A 14,729-nucleotide genomic window follows, 5' to 3' on the forward strand; every position below is an offset into this window, starting at 1 on the left:
TATTTGACAACCATGACAAGAGTTCCTGTTAGAAAGTGATTGTCTAAAGTTAAATGGGTTTGATGAGAATTCAAGACAGAATTTTGGCTCAGTGATCTTATTATTAATGGGCAGAGCTCAGGCATAGGCTCCAGATCCAATAGGCTAGTGCACCCCCTTAAACCCATCCCAAAGGACCCAAACCCATCCAATTGCCCAAACCATGAACCTGCTTAATTACAAATGGATGAAACATGGACATGCCTATCCCCGCCCATTTAACTATCAGGTAGGTCCAAGCTAGCCATATAGATTGAATCCCCCAGATCAATCTAACACTAATAGTGGCCATTGTCTCTTTACTCCAAAAATAATTAAGGTTTCTGTGAAAAAAAGCAATAAATAAGGGATAACCGAATGAAGAAGAAAAGGGTAAAAGCAACAGTACTTTGAAACTCCTGGCTAGGAGTAAGACACCAATGTATGGATGGCATCATTCAGAAAATAAAGTACCAGATTACCAGTACAACCAACAATCTCATTTGTTTTTGCCTCTATATTAAATGGGTAGATATTCAATAACATGAAAGACATGCGTTGATACTTCAAACCTGATCACTGACATACCTCAGAACAGCTGATGCAACTCAAAACATAGTTGTACCTTTAAAGAGAGACACAATCTACTAAACGGGAGCTTTTGACTTTGGTTTGGGTATCTAAAGGATGGGCCATAATAATGAAAACAACTATGTTGATCTTAGGCTCAGGCGAATCTTCCAGTAGCACCACACAGATGTTCTGTTTTAACTGCCACTGCTGCCGCTACTACAGCAGAGACCCATAGATTATGGACATTTTAATGGAGCAGATGTCCACAAGGTGCTGCTGTCTTCTTCAGATGCCATCTTCTCTTTCTAATGACTATTCCCTTTATTGGTGAACAGAGGAAAAAAAAAAAAAAAAAAAACCTATTCTGGTTGTCTGAACTATGCAACAACATCATGGGAAGCTATAAAATCTACTATTTTTTAAAAGACACATCTCTTAAAAGTGTTGACAAAATAGGAAGACATTTCATATATTTATACACAAACTATTTCTATTTGTAGAAATATATATATATATATATATTGGAATAAAAATACCTGCCACGGTTACTTTATGAATCAATCCATTAACAAGGAATCTAAAACATGGAACCTAAACAACTATCATGCAAAACCCAAATGCTGAAAACCTATCAATATCAACAACGACAGACAATGAAAGGAAATAGAACTGAGACACTTCCAAATCCCACACAAACATAATATAAATGGCTGTGATTAGTAAAATTTTAAAGGATAAAAGTCAAAAAAATCATTAAACAAAAAAGGAAATGACCTATTTGATGCAGAACCTCCTTTAGCTACTACAGAGAAATTGTTGGTCTTGTGGAGTCTTGAATCTTCCTTTTGTTTTGGAGGGAATTGGTTAGACACTTCAATGGCAAAATTTCCGTCTCAGAGGAATAGGGCAAATCGAGAGCAAAGAAACCTGCATACAACAAAAACAAGTTATCCTAGAGAGGAGTAGAAGCAAAGGGGGGAAATAACTGTTATGCTATATCTAAAACTTCAAATCCCCAAATTAGGGTTTCAGATCTTCGATTGAAGAGGATAACGGACCATACCACAGACTTCATATGGATTTTGCACAACCCTCGGCAGCCAATCGTCTAAGCCAAATGTGTAAACCTTACAAGTGAAATAGAAACCTAAGAGGCAAACCCTAGATATGAAGGTAACAACATAAAAATTAGAAACCTAAGCTCAATAATATGAGTAAAACACAGATGAAGAACAAGAAGAAGAAAACACATAAAGAGGATCAAACGCACCTTGAATACAACATTGGTTTTCAGATGGCTATCGGCTGCGATCGTCTTCCATGCAAAACGGGTAAATATGTGACAAAAGAAAACACAACTGAGAAGCAGAAGAAGACGGAGAAGGAGGAGGAGGAAATCTCATCTCGTGTTTTCACTTTCACCGCAGAGTGTCGATCAGCTTTTAGCGAATGAGGGTAAAGTGAGGGAAAACCCCGATAAAGGTTGATTCATTGTGATTCTCTACCTTTTATATGAACCCTGGAATCCTTTGACTCGATTCCGGATTTACCTATTCAGGTTAATCCACTTGAGTCCTGGTTTTTAGTGTAAATGGGTGATTCAGTTGAACACGCTGACTCCGGATCAGTTGCTTTAAAATATGAACCAAACGGTTTAATTTAAATGAGAACCTGAATCCCTGGAATCTGATCTGATGGATAATTCGAAACAAACGCCTCCTAAATGATTCTGATCCGATTCAACTGGTTTCGCAATTCAATTCAAACCATGGTTTCAAGTATCAGTAGCAATCGGTCATACTAGTCGGTATCGGCTGAGATCGACCGGTTATCCGTATCATTTCTGAAGTAAAACAGTAATTAAAAGAAAAAAGGTCAAAATTGATCAATATGCTTGGATCCAATCCAATCTGATTACCTATACCATCCCCTAAATCCATTATTCGGACTCCTCAAACAATTCCCTCAAGAACTCATAGTAATTGTGGCGCGGCCCTACCTCAATCCTTGAACTGTAGACTTTTTTTTTCCTTTAGTTATTCTATTCTACTGGGCACTAAGTAGAGCAAAGGGCCACCTAGTCCTACATTCATCCACACATACACACCTAAATATGATTGGGCTTAATCCCACAACCTGCCACCACTAGGATAAGCTAGTGTTCATGAGCTATAAACTATAGAGGCCTTGGTGCGGTGGGAAGAAACTACTTCAGGTGAGCCCAATTTATTTGTCATTTAGGAGTGTTTGGATCCTTTCCAGTAGCTGGGCTCCCCGGAGAGGCATTTGGCAGCTAGGAGGACCCAATTCCATTTATTAAAACTATGTTGTCAAGGGTAACTGAGTCATCGATCAACAATATGCCAAGACTACTTGTAAGGAGTTGGTGCCTTTAAAGTATAAACTAGGCATTCTAAGCAAGAAATTTAGTTGTGTAATCAATATTAGATAATGGATCGAGTTTTTGTGCACCCGTGGTAAAGAGGAATCTCCACACCCCCTCCCATTAGCTAAATCAAAATGCATTACAGAGGATAGTTTCAACCTCATAAACAGGAGATGGGAGTGTACTGGTAATCCATAAGTCCAATCACATGGTCACAACACCTATTCTCTCCGCCCCACTACTCTCTAGCAACTACTCCCTCTAACCATCATTCAACAAGACACAAGCATGCGTCCCAATACCTAAAGGCATCTTACATAAATTTGCTACTCTCCACACCCCCTCAATAAATAAAACACTTTATTATATTTAAAAAAAGATTAAAAAAATTACTGTTAACCTCACTCATTTTGCAAGCCTCATGATCCCCCTATGGCGTAAAGCTGTTTGTTACCATTATAACTTAAATTGTAAAGATGTGTTTGATAACGTTTCTTGTCAAAAAGAGAAATTTTAGTTTGTGTCAAAATGGCTTTTTTTTTTTAACGAAACTAGAACAACAGAACAGCCTTTTGTCGTTCCGTCAATTCTCTTCTTTTTTTTTTTCAAAAAAAGAAAAACACACCATAAGTGCACCAAACGCTTTATTTCATTTTTTAGTTCACATTGAAGAAAAAAACTCCACAAACGTTTTTCTAGAACTTTACCAAACGCAGGCTAACCTCTTTTTTATGCCCAACGTCAGATTGTTGATTTCTTTTGCTACAACAAGGATTATTTTGGTATTTCACTTGAATAAGTCCAACCTTTTATTTTACTTCAAGGGGTAATAAGGTAATTTTGTCAAACACATATTCAGTTCTGAGAGGTTGTTGAACCCATATAGAGTCACGGGCTTTATCTAAACTAGAGGATTTCTAATAAGATAAGGATTGAATCTCTATTAAACTTACCAATCAGCACAAGTGAATCCTTCAATACTACTACTTTGCCTTTCTACCAAAAAGAAAAAAAATTATTTTGCCATTTTCCACCCTCGAGAACTTGTAATGTTAACCATGTCAAGACTTGATATTGACGGTAGCCATTGAAGATTTTCTCAACCCATCTCTGAATTCCATCTCAACATTCTCTAGTAGTAAGACTCTCAATGTCACTAACCACAAAGACCATTGTAGCTTGTCCAAAAAAGTTAGGAAAATTATCTTGTACCAGCCCTATTTTCAAAATTTATCTGAGATACCACCCTTAAAAGTCAAATATAGCATGTATACCCCCTTTTTTTATAAAAATAATTTCTCTTAAATCTAATCAGTTAGTTCCCAAACGTCAAGTGATGATCTGTCACATTTGTAATTTTTTAAATAACAAGTTTACCCTTCATATTCTCGTGTGCTGGTCTCGGTTTAGGGGAAGAAAAAACACAGGTACCTTCCTACTCTCAGTTGCCTTTCTTCTTCTCCATATTTGGCTGCTAGATGAAAAAACAAGATTTAATGCTCTGTGTACAGGTGATGGTTGCAGTTGGAGAATCCATGCATCTCTTACAAGAGATAAAGCAAATTTCAAGATCAAGTCAGTAGGCCCATCACATAAATGTTCCAATCCCCCCACAAAACATAGGAGCATTACATACAAGTGGATAGCAAGGAAACTGGGACCTATGCTTAAGGCAGAGCCAAACATGAGTGTCAAGACCATGAGAGCAGTATTGCACCAAAAGTATGGTTTTGAAGCACACAGGTTGCATCTACAGAGCTCGTAGTCTAGCAAGAGGGGAGACTGCTGAATGCTATGACATGTCTTATGTAAAATTGCCCAAGTATGGTCAGTTGTTAAGAAGGCATAACCCTGTTACTGTGTAAAAGTTGGTACCCTATGAGAGACATGACTTCACTAAAAACCCACAATTCAAGAGATTATTTGTGTGCCTTCAAGCTTGTAAGAATGGGTTTTTGGATGGATGTAGACCCTTTATAGGTATAGATGGATGTCATCTAAAGGGTAGATATGGTGGTGTATTGTTGTCTGCAGTTGCAGTTGATAGGAACAATGGCATATATTTGATTGCATTTAGTATTGTTGAAGTGGAGAAGTATTGTTGAAGTGGAGAACAAGGATAGTTAGACTTTTTTTCTTACATTATTTGGATGCTGCCTTGAGGCTGGATGACTGTGACGTAGGCCTTACCTTCATGTCTGATAAACAGAAGGTGAGATTCTTCAATTTATTGACTATTACTATAGTATTAACTGGATTTCAATTATAATGATGGACATTTGTATGTTTTCTGTAGGGTCTTGCAGATGCTATATCCGGAATATTTCCAAGTACACATCACAGAAATTGTTGCAAACATTTGTACAATAATTTTAAGGCATCCTTCCCAGGCTTGTTATTGAAGACCCAATTCTGGGTTGCATGTAAAGCATCCAATGAGTTCATCTTCAACAAGACAATGGATAGAATTAAGGGGTTGAACAAGGCAGCTTATGATTGGTTGGTGAATAACAATCATCCCTCGATGTGGTCTAGGCATGCATTTGATAAAAGAGCGAAGAGTGATCATGTCACAAACAATATGACAGAGTCTTTCAAGAACTAGATCAGAGAGCTAAGAAGTAAGCCTATCTTGACATTAATTGATGAACTTAGATGTAAGTTGATGAGAAGTCTAGATAAAAGATACAAGAAAGCAGCAACTATGGAGGGCAGGGTAACTCCTAATGTAAGGAAGAAATTAGACATGATCATTGATGAATCAAGATTTTGTAATGCAATTCCATCAGGAACAGAAGAGTTTGAGGTCATAGATGGGAGGTCCAGAATGGTTGTGCATCTGATGAACAAGACATGTTGTTGCAAGGAATGGGATGGAATAGGAATCCCTTGCAGGCATGCTGCATCAGCCATCAGGTTCATAAGAGGTGATGTTGAATCCTATTGTGACCCATTTTACACTGTAAAAAAATATTGATTGTCACATAGAGAGATGATTCATCCTATTCTAGATCTGGAAAATGTGGACTACTTGAGTGATGCCAATGAAGTATGACAGCATCCACCATTGAAGAGATTACCAGGTAGACCTAAAAAAAACATGAAAAGAGAACTTGGTGAGGATGCACATGGAGATCTTAGAAAGAAAAGTTATATGGTTCAGTGTGAGAAATACAAAAGAAAAGGACATAATAAGAGGACTTGCCAGAGAGATGTAGATCAACAAGAGAAGCAACAATCCAGACCAAGAGGTGGTTTGAAGGTAAGGAATTTAAATACTTATTAAAGCCCAATTTAGTGTTTTGATTTTGTTCACTTTAATTATTATCTTATGGTTTGGAGGGAAACTAATTCATGTGGATGTTTATGTATATGATTTCTTCATATGTAGAGAAAGAATTCTAATGTTGACCTAGGTGGAGATTTCAATTCGCAGATGGTAACCAGATCACAAGCTACAACAACAGGAAGTCAACCTAGTGTTAAAGAAAGAAAAGGGAGATAATGGCTAAGAAAGCAACATTGATGGCAGCAAAGAGAGCTATTAAGAAAGAAGATAGTAGAAGAAAAATTAAGTGCTGATGTAATTTGTCATTTTTGGTGGTGGTGATACTTTGGACTGTAATATCATCCTTCTATGGATGTGAAAGAATTTGTAGTTTTTAAGTCTTAGTGGGTCTTATTTGGAACCTATTTAATACTTTGTGTGGATGTGTAAGAAAGTACTTGTATTTTTAAGTCTTGATGGAACAATGAGTTACCATCATTTTGTTTGAAGTTGGAATTGTTGGAATATTCATGTGAATGGGTTTTTTAGGTCTTGATGTGTGAAGGTGGATGTGTTGTGTTAGGATAGTTTGAGTGTGTTTTTTACGTTCTTATGCATGAAGGTGGACCTATTATTATGAGGTTGAATGGAAGTTGATAGGTTGTAATGTTATTTAGCACACCCCCCCCCCTCTTTTTTTCCTGAGATTTTATTGCCATTTGATAGGTAAGCTTTGAGTGGATTAGAAAGCATACACTTGAAAAATCATTAGATCCAAATAACCTCATTTCATTAAAAAGGATTTCATAAGATTTTGTCATATTAGCTTATCCATACAAATACACAACAATCATCATTGATAAAGCTATTACAACATGACTCATAAAATTCAGAGTATTCTTCACACTGCGGATCTCTTCAGTAAGTTTTTTGAACTCTTCCATCATCTGCTCCATCTGAACATTACCAGCATCTACAATTGTTGGAGGGTTTTTCTAATCACATTACATCCAATTAGTGCATCCACAGGTTCACACCAACAGAAAAATACACAACCTCCTTCTGGGAACTCTGGGCAACAATAATATAGTTTGTTCGTGTTCCGAACGGATTTAGAAATTCTCACTGATGCCCATTTCTAACATCCACACCTTAAGCTCCGATATTTTAGACGACCTAGGGCGTTGTTGGTGTCATTAACACTCCTTGATGATGACATATTTCACCTGCAAAAACAATTCCATTAGAGCAACAAAATTAATGGCGGTATCTTAAATTGGGGAAACAAAAGAAGAACCTGATAATGGTATCCCAGATAATGAAATCCTAATTACATGATAAGGGGTTGGTATTGAAGATGTGAGAAAATGTAAAGGGCAGTGGACTTCCTTCTAGGGCCCTGAAACATTTAGTGCTATAGAGTTCAATTACAAGAGGAAGGTGAACTTGCCACCCTCATGGTATCTCAGATAATAAACTTGGTAATGGTGCGCAGCAGAGAAGGAAAAATATGCTGCCCATATTTTCTTATTTTCTTCAATTTAAAATAAAAATCCAAAAATTTAACAGAGAGCTTTCAATACCACATTTGGCCACTGTTACTTCAACGTTGATGGTGGTGGTTGCTCCTCCCTAAACCCCTTTGGTTAATGGTTGCTCCTCCTTCAATGATCGCACAATGATCTTCAAACTGTTGGTTGCTGCAATCGCTGGCTGTCAATGGCCGCCGCCTGCAATCACTGGCCATCACCTGCAATCGTTGGCCGTTGCCTGCAATCGCTGGCCGTCAATGGTTGGTTTCCTGCAATCGCTAGCCCTCAAGTGTTAGACTCCTGGCCGTCGCCTCTTTGAGAAGAAGCGAAACAGAGGCTTCTTTCTAGGGTTCAATCAAAATCATCATACTCTATACTTTATTCGTATTTTGTTCAAGGGTCAAAAAGGTAAATTGCTTTTGTAAACTAACGGTGTTAAACTTTAGGGGTACGTTTGCTATATTTGACTTTTGAGGGTGGTATCTCAAATAAATTTTAAAAATAGGGGTGGTACAAGATAATTTTCCAAAAAGTTTTCATCGTTGCATCCAAGTTGTTTGTACCCTATTTTGGGTCAAGTACATCGATCACGAGTATACACACAAAGAGCTAGTCGATCATAACAAAAATGACCAATATAAGGAATTAACTGGTACAATAAAGGAAAGCAAGACAAGATAAAAAAAAATGCATAAAAGACCAAAGGAGGAAATGAACTTATGTGGCATCAATAGTCAAGACTCGAGACAGTTATAACTAATAATGAAGAATGAAGGATTGGAAACAAACCACTAACAACCATAGTTAGTAAATACACGTATTTTTTCTGTATCCGCATGTTTAATTACTGAATCCTTTATTTGGATACTCCTTATAGGTTTCTTTACCCAAAAATTTATTTCAACCAATTATGAAGAGGGTCTTTTAAGTTCATGGAAAATTATCTTGTATCACTCCTATTTTTAAATTTATTTGAAAAACCACCCTGAATTTTTGAAAATATCAATCATACCCCTAAAGTCTAACACCGTTAGTTTTGGAGTGGAAAAGACACTTTTGACCCTGTTATGCATAACATCTCTCTTTGCTTGTAATTGTTGCAACTCTGAGAAAATGCTGCGTTAATGGGATTTTTTTTTCTTTGGTAGAGATGTTAATGGCGTTCTTCAGTGAACCCTCATCAGGCCCCATCACCACCATTCCCTCCACCCCACCACCACCATCCATGGCTGCTTCCTCCTCTTCTCCACAAAACCTAACCCCAACTCCAACCACAACCACCGCGTTACTACCACCAACATCACCACTGCAACTGCCACCACCACCCGTTCCAACCCTTGTAGTGAACGGAGTCATTCAATACATGATCGGTTTTGACTTAAAAGATTCCAAGCAATCTTATTCATTCCTTGCGCAAAAACAATTCTCTTCCTTTTCTTTCTAAATTCAAAAAGCCTCAAAGCCATTCCAGATCTTTCTTCTCTCTCTCTCTCTCTCTCTCTCTCTCTCTCTCTCAGTTCCAATCGATTCTTCAAATCTCCAAGAAAAGCTTCAATTACAGCAATGATTTGGATTTTCAGTCCCTTTGACGCCATTGCTATGGAGACATTGGGTCTCATTGGGTTCTTCTCTTACTTTTTCTCCAACTCAGGAGGGAAGTAAGGGATCAAAAGCTTATCTAAAGTGGGTTTTGATGCGACTGAAGGGTTGATAGAGAAGAAAATAGAGAAACCGGCACCGCCGCCGGAGAAGGCGGAGATTTTGAGGTTCGTTATGGAGTTGGACGGATTGAACTTTTTTGAGACCATTGTGTCTTGGTAGTTATGGGAACTCAAAACAGGAGTTCGTCTTCGTTTTCATTTTTAACAGAGAGAAGCTGCAGCTACCATTCAAATAAGCTGAAAACTTCCTAGTAGATTTGTCAAAATCATAGTCGACAATCGATTTTGGGACAATCCCCACTGGGAAATCATATTGTTGGAGGGCTTTGTAAGCAATCAGCGTATCATCATCGGCCACTAATGTTGTAGGGAATGGCGCCAAGCTGATATCTTCTTCACGAACCATAAAGGTTGCAGAGACATAGACGGAGAAGAAGAGCGGAGTAGGGGTTGCCTGCGTTTTTGTTCTGTTCAACCGAGACTAGAAGCTAATGAAATGAAAAGGAGATGGGTTTCTTAGTCAACAGGGTAAAATAATTAAAGGATAAACTTGTTATTTAAAAATTTTCAAACATGACACGTCTTCATTTGACCCTTGTGAGCTAACAGAATGGATTTAAGAGTAATTATTTTTATAAACAAGGGTGTATTCTTATCATTTTTTATTTTTTGGGTGGTTTCTTAGATAAATTTTAAAAATAGGGGTGGTACAAGATAATTTTCCTAAGTTCACTTTTGGCTTAAAATTCTAAGTACATATATGTTTCATGATAAATATTGTAGACACCAAATTTTTTTACCCCCCAACAATGATAACAATATGAAGAATTACATGTTGGACATTTTATACTTAGAGAATTTTTAAGCTTAGAGTAGAAAATGATAATTTTTCCCCAATAAACTTTCAAGAGAAAATGTTTTCAAAAATTGGAATTTGATGTTGTGGATTATTGTCGTTTGTCCTCTTAAGTCGGACATTACATTTTGATGCGAGAACTATACGAATCGACACCCGATTCTCTCTTTCACTATATGATCCGGGTTACTAATTTATGCATATTTTCATAAAGGTTCCCGGTTGAGACCACAATCGTGTCTCACATCATTGGATAGTGCTCGGATTGAGCTTTTCAACGACATTTACACGTTGAATTCTGACTAACGGTTTGAAAGATATGACCCCTGAAAGTTGACTCCAAAGTTCGGTATCAGATTCCATTCCGAGCAACCAGGGAGTGCCACGTGGTGCCCAAACCCCTTTGTCCAAAAGCAACAATTCTCCCTAGTTTTTTAGTCCCACATTGGAAATAAAAGAGAATTGTCTCAAGTCCCAAGGCAATAAGTATAGCCCTTCATTTCTTCCAAAAAGGGGAGGAGAAAATTTGGGAGAAGGAATATGGCCCCATGAAGGTTTTTGCTAATTCTCTCTCTCTAAATAAATGATCCAAGTATAAAATTTTGAATGTGTAATCCTTTCTTGAGTCGGGAGACCTAGTCCGGTTCGATTCGATTTTGGGCTTGAAGCACAAGGGTTATCTCTCCTTGTTTCTTGATTAAAGTCGGGTTTAAGGTATTTTTATTCTCCTAATTGCAAATTAGAAACTAGTTTATCTAATTTAATAGATTAGTTTCTAATTTATTAGTAATTGATTTATTTAGATTAATTATGTTTAATTAGTTTCAATTTGGTTCAATACGGTTTATTAGATGTGAATTGATTTATTCCAGTCCAATTAAAGGTATTTAGGTTTAATTGATTCTTTTAGATTAATTAGGTTTAATTGATTTTTTTTTTAACATGTTTACTTAAGTAGATTTGATTTGGTTTAATTTTTTCTTAAATTGTTTTTTGTTCATTTAATCTAGACCCTTAGATTAGGATCTCAGCCCTAGCCTAATCCCCATCTCTACTCTTCTTTTTCTTCTCCAAACAAACTGGCCGCCTCCTTCCTTTCTTCTTCTTGTTCTTTCTTTCTCTCTCTCTCTCTCTCTCTCTCTCTCTCTCTCTCTCTCTCTCTCTCTCTCTCTCTCTCAACCAAATCTCCTCACCAATCACTCTCTAACCTAATTCACCGTTCTTTTTCTTCTCAAATTTCTCGTTAAAGTCTTCGCAGAGGGATCTGTTCTTCACCATTTTATTCTCTTTCTTGAAGACAATCTATGGTCGTTTCTTGCTTTCCAATGATCCATCTTTTCATGAATTCTCCGTAGGAAGGTGTAATTATACTTTCCGGCCATCTCCGAAGCTTTTTAGGGTTTCTCTTTGGAGGAAATCAGGGATGTTTTCACGGTTGGCAAGGCTTGCAGCGATATGCTTGCGTTTGGTCCGGCGGTACGCCCATATGAGCAAGGATGATGAGGACGGAGCGGACGACCCGCTTTTGTGGTGCAGACACATCGACCGCCATTATTTAGGTGAGTTCTCAATCGCCATAGTCCAAGCTAACGAGATCATTGAGGATCAGAGCCAGGTTGAGAAAGGCCCTTATGCTCCTTTCGTCTGGGTTTATGACGGTCATGGCGGTCTCGAAGCTTCACGCTTCGTCTGCGATCATCTCTTCGTTCATCTGATGAGGCTTGCTTGAGAAAATGGAACTGTTTCTGATGATGTTTTGAGGAATGCGTTTTCTGCAACAGAGGAAGGATTTCTTTCTCTTGTCCGTAAAACATGGGAAATCAAGCCTTCAATTGTTGCAACGGGTTTTTGTTGTTTGGTTGGAGTTTTCTGGAGAGGAACACTATATGTGGCTAACTTGGGTGATTCTCGGGCTGTAGTGGGTTGTTTAGGTAGGTCAAATAACATTGTCGCAGAGCAATTGATGAGTGATCATAATGCAAGCATGGAGGAGGTTAGACAGGAACTCAAGTCCTTGCATCCAGATGATTCACATATTGTTGTCCTAAAGCATGGGGTATGGCATGTCAAAGGCGCCATCCAGGTCTCTAGATCTATTGGGGATGCATACTTGAAGAAACCAGAGTTCACTATTGGTCCATCATACCCACGGCTTCAGCTTTCAGAGCCGCTACAGAAGCCTGTTCTATCAGCTGAACCATCCATATATTCAAGACCAATCCGACCTCAAGATAAGTTCCTAATATTTGCATCAGATGGGATTTGGGAACATATGACAAACCAAGAAGCTGCTGAGATTGTGTATAATTATCCACGAGCAGGAATAGCAAAGCGACTGATCAGAATAGCTTTAAGCGAGGTAGCTAGGAAGAGGGAAATGAGGTACGATGACCTCAAGAAGGTCGAAAAGGGAGTCCTAGGGTCACTCTAATCCAGCCCCTTAGGATCAATGGCTGAAACCAATTGGGTTTTGCTCATTATTTTTGAATCATATGATAACCATAGGGTTTCACTAATTTCTATTAAATTAGGGTTTTGAATCAGATAATGGGTCTATGGGCCGTAGTCTAGGACGTAGGTCAGTATGGGCGTGGTTGGCCCCCCCTCAAACCGGCTCGTAGCATTAGGTGCGTATTGGGGATCTAGGTTTTCATACTATCTCATATCTTTTTTACTCCAACCCCCACTCGGATTAATATAATACTAATTGATTAAAGTAATGTAGTTACTTAATTAGTCATTTCAATTGTTGTTTATTCAATTATGGTTTGTTAATTTAGTTTTTTTTTAATCACTGCATTTGGTTTCTTCATTCAATTCAATTTATTAAGCTTGCGTAATTTCCAATCTTTTCCCCTCTAGTGGTTTGTTTATTTTAATCAATCAACTAATTAGTTATTTAATGTAGGGTAATTAACTAGATTAATAAGTTAAAAGATTCTCTTCTCATTAGCTTAACTAGGATTTTGAAAAATGTTTAACTCATCTTAGATTAGCTTAACGTAAACATAATTAGTACAATTAGGTTTCATAATTAATTTAATTAAACTTTAGGTTTAGTTTAATCCTCCTATACTAGATTAGGTAAATTAGTAAAAATGCATTCATTTAATGTAATTAATCAATTTCATTTTTTTATAAATTAATTAGGTCTCATTTAATTTATATATCTTTTTACCAATTAGATTAAGTAGGATTGCAATAATTTATTTCACAAATTAATAGGGATTAGAATTAATCATTTTAATTAATTTAATTTAGGATTTCATAAATTCATTAATCATCCATCTAGGTTAGGCTCAATTAATCGAGTTAGTTCAATTTTGGGGCTTCACAAATTGCTCAACTAATCCTAGGTCTAGGCTTATTTCATTAGCTAAATCTAAGACTCATAATACATCAATTAAATCATTTAGGATTTTTAATTTTAATTAGCATAATCATTTCATTATTTGCATCATAACCTAGCTAGCATAATTTAGACACTTGGCTTAGGATTTTCACATGTCATGCTTAGATACCTAGTTTCGGGTTTTCAGTGACCTAGATTTAGGACTAGTTAGTAGGGTACAAATAAACTTTGGTCAAACAAAAAGAGGCCGGCCTTAGGGCCGGGCAGACTGGGTGCTTAACACCTTCTCAGTCTGTCACTTGACACTTGTCCTGAATCTTGGTGCAAATTAGCCTTATCCATTTGAGTCATTAGTCTCTCTCCCTTGATTGGGGGAGACATTTATGGGTCCTAGACCCTTTCTCGGTGGCGACTCCCTTTTACCCATAACGTGTATCCCCCCTTAGCATTTGATGACCAGGGGATACTATCTCATCTCATTAGGGTCGAACCCTAGCGTGTGTACACGCGCTACACGCCATATCGTGATCCCGAGCGGAGGTCCATGATACCTACAAATATATATCCGTATTTTTTCTTACACTACGATCGTATTAAACACATACCGTTTCTTTGTTGTATATGTATTATTATGTCAAATTTCTTAGAAGTATTATTTCCATCTGGTATGTTCAATTGTTGTGTGTAAAGATATAATTTGAAGTTAAACCAAGTGTTTGTATAGTTTAATGTAGTACTTCCAAATGCTTGTCCAAAGGTTGTTATGATCATGGTATTAACAGTTTGAACGGTATGACTGACCTGACCATGTATAGGACAATCTTAAGCTATAGCCTAAGGTATGGTGGACCTAAGTTGTTTCACATGGACAAGGCATTATACAATATCCAATTTATATGTCTGAGATTATAAATTATATTGCTAATAGTGGTTTTCTTTATATTTGCTTCTTTTTCTCGAGCAACTAATTCATTTAACGGTGTGGCTTAAATTTTTTTCAACTGTATTCCTTTTTTTGTGGTTTAAATGATGCAATGTTATTCGGATAATCATTTCCTTTTGAGTCTCATACTTGACTATCTA

At 37.3% G+C, this 14,729-nt stretch overlaps 1 pseudogene; it reads left to right on the forward strand.

Moving 5' to 3' along the window:
• The first annotated feature begins 11,717 nt into the window (after positions 1-11,717).
• On the forward strand, positions 11,718-12,725 carry LOC122066285 (annotated as a pseudogene).
• Positions 12,726-14,729: the final 2,004 nt, after the last annotated feature.

The sequence above is a fragment of the Macadamia integrifolia genome, unplaced genomic scaffold (assembly GCF_013358625.1).
Source record: "Macadamia integrifolia cultivar HAES 741 unplaced genomic scaffold, SCU_Mint_v3 scaffold2319, whole genome shotgun sequence".
Lineage (NCBI taxonomy): Eukaryota > Viridiplantae > Streptophyta > Magnoliopsida > Proteales > Proteaceae > Macadamia > Macadamia integrifolia.